This window comes from Pinus tabuliformis, chromosome 3_1 (genome assembly GCF_031772625.1).
Source record: "Pinus tabuliformis cultivar Carrire ecotype Pingquan chromosome 3_1, CPIR1, whole genome shotgun sequence".
Classification (NCBI taxonomy): domain Eukaryota; kingdom Viridiplantae; phylum Streptophyta; class Pinopsida; order Pinales; family Pinaceae; genus Pinus; species Pinus tabuliformis.
In genome coordinates, this window is record NC_142301.1 from 959,427,020 (window position 1) to 959,435,116 (window position 8,097).

Below are 8,097 nucleotides of genomic sequence, written 5' to 3' on the forward strand. Positions count from 1 at the left end.
CCATGGTATCTAGCTCGGTTGGGGGGCAGATATGTGCAATGTTTTGAGGGAGACAGTGCAGGTAGTAGAGGGAGACTAACAATGAAAACTGTGCAATTTAGTAGAGGGAGCTGGAAGTGGGCTCTTAGCAAAAAATGCGTAATGTTGGGAGCTTGGCCTACTAGAAATCCTCATGTAATTTCTAAGCTAAGCCAAATGTTGGGCAGTTGGGGGACTGCGCATGAAAATTGCACAGTTTTCTATGCAAGCAATAGGCCGGTTGACTGGGTGATAGGCTGGAAAAAGTATGCAATTCTGAGAGCAGTGTAGTGGCGGACATAGGGTGTCTGTCAGACATCTTTGTGCAGTTTCTTCAGTCAGCAAAGCAGGAATTCTTTACAGCTTCTTCACAAGTTTTTGGAAGGGTGAGGCCCAGGGTCACTTCCCGGTGAAACTCTCTGGTAGACCAGCTCAAGGCTCGATTGATGTGCTTGAGAGAAAATCAAATTGAAATGGATCGTTGGGAAACATTTTCACTATTCTGGGTGATAGTCGGTCGAGTCGATTCCAGGATTGCACAGTGCAGTCTACCTGGGAGGCAGCCTCAAGCTCTACGCAATTTTGGGCACTAGTACATAATCACTGAGAGTTGAAATTGCGTAATGAATCTCAGTGGATGTACGACTGTTGGAGGATGGTCCGACTGACAGAGTTTCAAGAAAATTACCAAGTGTGTGAACAAGTCACTTCGTACATGCATGACCTTGCAAACACACACTCAACATGACTTGATGACAAGACAACTCGAACCATTAAGACAACATACACTCAACGTGACTAACCGACAGTGTGAGCGACAAGCGCAACAGTTGTGATAAATCATTGAACGACCACGGCGATTCTTGCGTGATAGTGCATACAACTTCATGTGTGAGTGGGACAGATGTTTGCATGGTGGACACAACTTGTACACATGAAGGCACACCTTGTGCATGGCTAGAACATGACTACAAGCATGACATTGTGACCAACATGCAAAAGGATGTCCGATGAATGGTCAAGTGAGGAGGGTGAAAATAAACATGGGTTCACGGGATGAGCCCATGTGCTTGCAAAAATCAAAGAAAAACCGAAGGAAGGCTCTGAAATTGAATGTAGGGAAAAATTTTGGAGGGTGTTGCAGCTGCTACAACACTTGGCGACACACTAGTTGAACTCCAAATTCTCTATTTTGGTCCATTGTCAGCACAGGACCTTGGTCTTTTAGGGAGTATTGAATCATTGTGCAGGTTACTTCAACTACCCCACTTGCCCCATGGATATACATGGATCTCCTTTTGCCAAATCATTCAAACACAACAACAAGTTTCATCTTGATCACAATGTTTCGAAATTGGGAAGGGTAGTTTGGCTCACGAGTTTAAAAATTTCAGAGTATAAATTTTCATCTCTAGTGTTTCTTTGCTGCTAGCAGGCTTGGACAGTACCCTGATGGAGTCACGCAGGAACACATGCATTGCTCCACTTCCAGCGAGCCTGGTCAGTGCCCTGGTGGAGTTGCATGCTTCACCTCTTTGTGCAGGAAGCCTTTTTCTTATTTCACCTTTAAATTTTTTAAAAGAGGATTGTGCATAGGAAATTATTCATTTTTTGGGCAGAAGAGGGATCCCGACTTATTGAGAGTCGAAGAGGTTATTCTTTCAGAGAAGCATGTAAGACCTCTGACATAGGTTTGCTCATTTAGATTTTCTGCTTCTCCATTTTTACTAGTTGAATGAGCTTGAACACACAGAGCGGAAGGATGAGTGCAGGCATGGGGTTTCCTAGTGTGGACACATGTTCATGGTTGGACCCAAGATTCCCTTGCAGATGGATCGTATTTTTCGTCAAGGCTTCACAAGCCGAAGGTTACAAGCAATCACAGAGAAGACAAACACATAATTGGGCAAGTGCTGCAGTGTTACAAGACTCTGTAGATTTCAGCCACATACTCATTCAAAATCAAGAACTCAATAAATAGAAAAACTTATTTACAAAACCAAAAATAGCAGGATACTAAACAAGAAAAACAAAACAAAACAAAAATAGTAAGCAAAGTGAAAAAGAAAAACAATAAGCAGTAATAAAGCAAAATCAAATAAAGAAAGCAAGCAAACCAAACCAAGTAAGCAAGAAAATAAACATGAAAAACAGAAATCAAAGAAAAGAAACAAGAAAAGACTACTCCTACTTCATGCTAAACAGTGCATGGGCCTACTCACGGGCCTACTCACGTGAAGTGATATTTCCAATGTAGTCGTCGGCGCATTAGCTGGCCAATGTTGGTGAAGGCATGGTTAACAAGAAAGATATGCATGTAAATCAATCAACAATAAGGATAGATCAGCGAAGACCAACATGCTACGGGTTCTAAAACATCCATAGAATAGAAAATAGTGAATGTACAAAAAAAAAATTCTGTAGATGTACCATTGTGTTGTGATGCACTGTGTGCAAACAATAAACATACACACTCTTTGGACTCTGACCAACAACTTATGCTTTGCAAGCTCTCTCGTTGTGTAAGCTTCCTCCAAAGATTGAGTAATGGGATCATGTGATTCGAGTGGAGGAAGCAAACTTTGGGTGTTTGGTTGATCTTCAATGCGAGGAAGAGAGTGATGAGGATCCTTGGGTGTTTCAATTTTTTTTTAATTGGAAGTGGAACAAACCTCAAGACAGCTAGGGCCTGACATAGCCATCAACCCAGGCTAAATTTCCTCAACGGCCTATGGGGTTTCCACTCCATTAATAGGTAGATCATTGGATACCACTGGCTTAGACAGATTAACGATGGGTTAATCAACATCGTGACGAAATGAAGAAGTACAAAGATCGCAACAACCATGATCATAAAGTTCGGGATGTTTGTCGGCATCCTCATGATTTGATGAATCGTGTAGAGGGGTAGATGAGAAGCAAGGATGTTCACCCTCTGTGCTTTCAGAAATGATAGATAACCAATGGGATGGATTTTGAGAGGAAGATGTGTCCTTTCAACGGTGTAATGACAAACTGAAATCCGGTGTGTCGTGTGAATGATCAGAAGTAGAAACATCTGGATATGAGTTTTCACAGTGTAAATCAACAGTGATAGAATCACAAGGGATGTCATAATAGAGAGGATGAGGCACAGATGGAAGGGAATCATCCTTCATCGCAGGTTCTTCTTTAGATTCGCTCACACACTCATCATGAACGATAGCGTAGGTTGGTTGCACAACACCAACTCCGTCAACAATTTTATCCTCGTTCACAACAAGTGTGGAGTCTGGAATGGAAGAACACAAGACAGTACAACTCAGAGGATCAATGGAACATGAGGATGAAGGTTGAGGGAACGAATCAAAATGACAACCAGCAGGCATGAAAGCCAAATCTGCATAGACATTGAGAGCAGGTGGGGTGGGAGCATGTGACCGTTCAATAGATGTGAGCGCACCATCTCCCACCTCACACTATGGAGCGAGAGATGTTTGATGAGAAGAGGACGGACAATCACTTGTGACAATGACCTCATCCCTATTAGATTTGGAAACTATAACACTGAGGTATGCTGGGAGGGGTTTGGATGATTCTAAGAATTGCAGATTTTTGGATACGTAAAGAATTTACTTAAATCTTCCATCGAGAAATTCCCAATCAATCTCATCTTCAGGAAATCAGTATGCAAGATTTCAAAAGCGTGTGTTAAATTGCTCAATGATTCATCAGGTGCTCTCCTTAATTTCATAATTTCTTTATTGAGTTCTTTAAAGTCAATATGATTGAAAGCACAGTATATTTCTATGACCAGATGAGGAAGAGAGTGAATATATTTTTCGGGCAGTGTGGCACACCAATGCAGTGGGTTCCCTCAAAGCATGTACGTGAACATTGAACGGGTCATGTGATCTTCAAGATTTCATGCCTTTCACAGGAGCCTACAATGCCAACCGTGTGTCTAACCAAGGCTACTTGGCCTCCACCATCATATGTTTTACGTGACAAGTTATTCCAGAGCTCTTTTGAGATTTCAAAGTCGTTTCCATAAGACATACACTCCGGAAGAGAAATTATGTGTTTAGTCATGATAAGTATGCAAAGATTCAAAATAAATTGTGAGGACTTAGCTTGTCATATGGCCCTCCATCTAGCACCAAAAATGTTGATGGTGTCGAACCCGCCAACATTCAGGGGATCTCCCTGGTATGAAGTCCCAACTAGACCTCACACCATTTGGTGTAGGAGTCCTATCCAGTATGATGGCCTGGTTGCCATTATCTCAAAGATATGCCTTAGTTCTTGCTTGTCAGCACGTGAGAGTGGTTTACTTTGGCTTTGAACAACAAGGTTTGTGTACCTGGTGAGTGCTTAGTGCCGCTTGTGTCAAAGTTCTTTCACTATAGAGGCAGAAGGTGGAAGTGAGTCTTGGGTTGAAAGGGAATAGTCCCAACTCTGATAGAGACACACAACACAACAATACATGCGCAACTTCCAGCGGAGTAGTCCACATGGACATGACAATCACAAACTCAAGGTGAACAGATAGCATGTATAACACCCAGCGAAATAGTCCACACGAGTGCGATGGGCATTATAACAAGTTTGAAAAATGAATCTATCGAGTGTCGGTGGGATAGCCCACACATATAAGACATTGTTAACAACTGATACAACACAATTCCAATAGCATATGTACTAAAACAACCAAAATAGTTCAACTGTCTTAATACTGGTTAAAGTAACATGAATTACAAGCGTCCAAAGAATAGTCTTACAAACGAATAAAATACATGTGTGAAAATATATTGGCCTGTTAAAAGACTTATGAATTAAGAGAAAGCTCCAAGACACATAATTTTGTACACCATTATATCACCAACCCTGATATCAGGGCATTGCAGCCACTGCTCGCTCCTCAAAGAAAAGATTACAGACTCTCAAGGCTATGTGGGAGGAGCCAAGGTGAAAAGTCTTTGGCATGTACAAATGAGGGGTATTTATAGCCAAGGGTAAAATTGGCCCTTGTGACTGTTTGAGTTCCCACATGAATGTCTGACTTACATGACTCTTCAAATTTACATGTGGGTCTCTTGAACTTCCATGTTACATCACATTGATTAGAATAGGGTGGCCCATAGTAGTGATGTGGCTGAGATGACTCATGACATGACTCGACATGACAGAGCTGGTGTGTCCATGCTTCTGGTGGTGTGCATGTCAAATTGTAGTGTTGATGAGTGATGAATGTCCTCTTGGTGTATCATAGCTTCACCTCCACATGGAAAGGTATGTGAAATCTTCAATGGTCTTGGTGTTCTCTTGATGTTACATGTGTACATTGCTACTTCACTTGTACTTTGGCATGCTCCATGTGTTCCTTCGTTCACGAAAAAATCTCCTCCCATGCATTCCTTGTTTGTCTGTTTACAAAACAATCTCCTCACATTTGCTCCTTGTTCATCCCTTTTGTTGTCGCGTCATGTCTCATCCATGTACCTATATCTACAATCACTCATGACGAGATGACATCAAATCCAAAAATATCCTAGTCTGCCATGATGCATTGTCGTTCGCTTTCAGATGTAGGTGATCGGGAGAGAGGACAATGCTATGAAACTACGCAAGGCAAATTTCAATATGGGATGTGGGCTCCGGGCACTGTTCATGAAAACTGCTCAGAGGTCACTAGGAGGCTGAGATGGGAAATCTGGATCAGCAGTGACTGTCCATGGTATCTGGCTCGGTTGGGGGGCAGATATGTGCAATGTTTTGAGGGAGACAGTGCAGGTAGTAGAGGGAGACTAACAATGAAAACTGTGCAATTTCTCGGGGGAGCTGGTAGCAGGCTGGTTGGAAAAATTGCGAAATTTTTGTTGGGAGCTGGTAGTGGACTGCGGGAGGTTGCTGGAAAAAATTGCGCAATGATGAGAGGTTGGCCTACTGGAAATCCTTGCGTAGTTTCTGAGCTGAGTGGGATGTTGGGCAGTTGGGGGATTGCTCATGAAAACTGCATAGTTTTTTGGGTGAGTAGCCGGTCGACTAATAGGGTGACAGGTTGGAAAAACTTCACAATTTTTTAAGGCAGTGCAGTGGCAGACACAGGGTGTCTTTCCAGCATGTCCATGTCGTTTCTTCAGTTAGCAAAGAAAGTGTGATTTGCAGCTTCTGTGCAATTTTTTGGAGGAGTGTGGCCTGGGGTCACTTCCCTATCAAACTATCCTCCTAACCTGTTGGAGGCTCGGTTGATGTGTTTGTGGGCAGTGTAGATTGAAATGGATTGCTGGGAAACTTCTACGTTGTTCTGGGTGACAGTCAGTTAATTCAATTGTAGGATTGCGCAGTGCACACTTCCTGGGAGGCAGCCTCAAGATCTACGTAATTTTGGGCAGCAATACATAATCAATGAGAGCTGAAACCGTGCAATGTAGCTCAGTGAATGTGCCACTATTGGAGGATGGTCCGGTTGACAGAGTTTCAACCAAATGACCAATTGTGTGAATGAGTGACGTCGTACAAGCATGACCTTGTGAACACACACTCAACATGACTTGATGACAAGACACCTCAAACCATCAAGACAACATACACTCAGTGTGACTGACCGACGGTGTGAGTGACAAGTGCGACACTTGTGATAGATATTTGAGCAACTGCGACGATGCTTGCACGACAGTGCATAAAACTTCATGTGTGAGTGCAACAAATGTTTACATGGGAGACACAACTTGTACACATAAAGGCAGACCTTGTGCATGACCAGAACATGACTACCAGCATACATTGTGACCAACATGCAAAAAGAGTCTGATGAATGATCAAGCAAGGAGGGTGCAAAGACTCAATATGGGCTCACGGGATGAGCCCAAGTGCTTGCAAACATCAAGGAAAAACCCAAGGAAGGCTCCAAAATTGAATGCAAGCCAAAATTTTGGAGGCTGTTGTAGCTGCTACAACACAAAAGTAGGAGGTTTTATCTTTCGAAATTCCCCCTGTAATTCCATCTTTCTCTTATCCTTATGGGATTTAGAATATGTTTTATCAGATTCCTCATCACTTTGAGATTTGTACGGCATTGTCCCAGCTAGTTTCTGTTTCGACCCTTCAGGCTCTACACACTTGTGACTAGATTTTTCAGTCTATTCTCTAATCAGTTTCTCTTATTCCTCACTAGCTTTTATTAACCGCTCATTACTACTTCAGAGTTGTGCTAATACCTATTGTAGATTGCTTACTATATCCACAAAATAAGCGAACATTGGGGTATTACCTTCCACCAATTCTACATATAACCATCCCCTCTGGTAATAGATGGGGGTGACTCCGCCATCATTCACTGTGGCTAACTTCAATTTACCATAACAACCCATTTTTCATCAGTATGAGACATTTACCTTATTATCAATTTTTTTTACAGCTATGGTGTTTCCTTTTCTCTTAACCCTAGTTTAGTAACTGGGCTCTCATACCTCTTGTAACGAACTCCCAAGTTCCATGTAACAATTTTTTTATATATACATCAACTTTAAGGTTCCATACAACAAATTTATATATATATAGATATATATATATATCAACTTCAATAATAAATTAAATTCTCTTATCCCTTGCCTTTGGTCTTTCACCCACTTTACCCATATCTAGATTACTCACCATGTCTTAATAATTTGTATTAATGTTAGGTTATGAACTAGACCTTGGGCATAACTATATTATTTCCATAGCCGAAGTATTGGCTATGTAATACCACCCTGTGTGATGACTTTAGCGCATTAAGTTGTCAGAGGATATACCATGGTTTAATATATAAATAAATCTATTAAGTGTACATGAACCATATCGTAATGACCACTTTTATTTGCGTTGTTTAATTCTTTCATCTTGTTGTACCTTTGAACTATTGAATCACCTACTATGCACCCTCCTTGCATTCACTGATAAAGTTTGGATTTCATGACAATACACCAAGTGTGACGCATTGGGAACTAAAGCCCAACCAGGGATTTCCATGATGCCCTTCTAATGTGATTTCCTACGCTCCTCCTCGGTCTATCTGGCACCTCAAGTACTGGTCTTGAATCAAGGGTTATGATCATA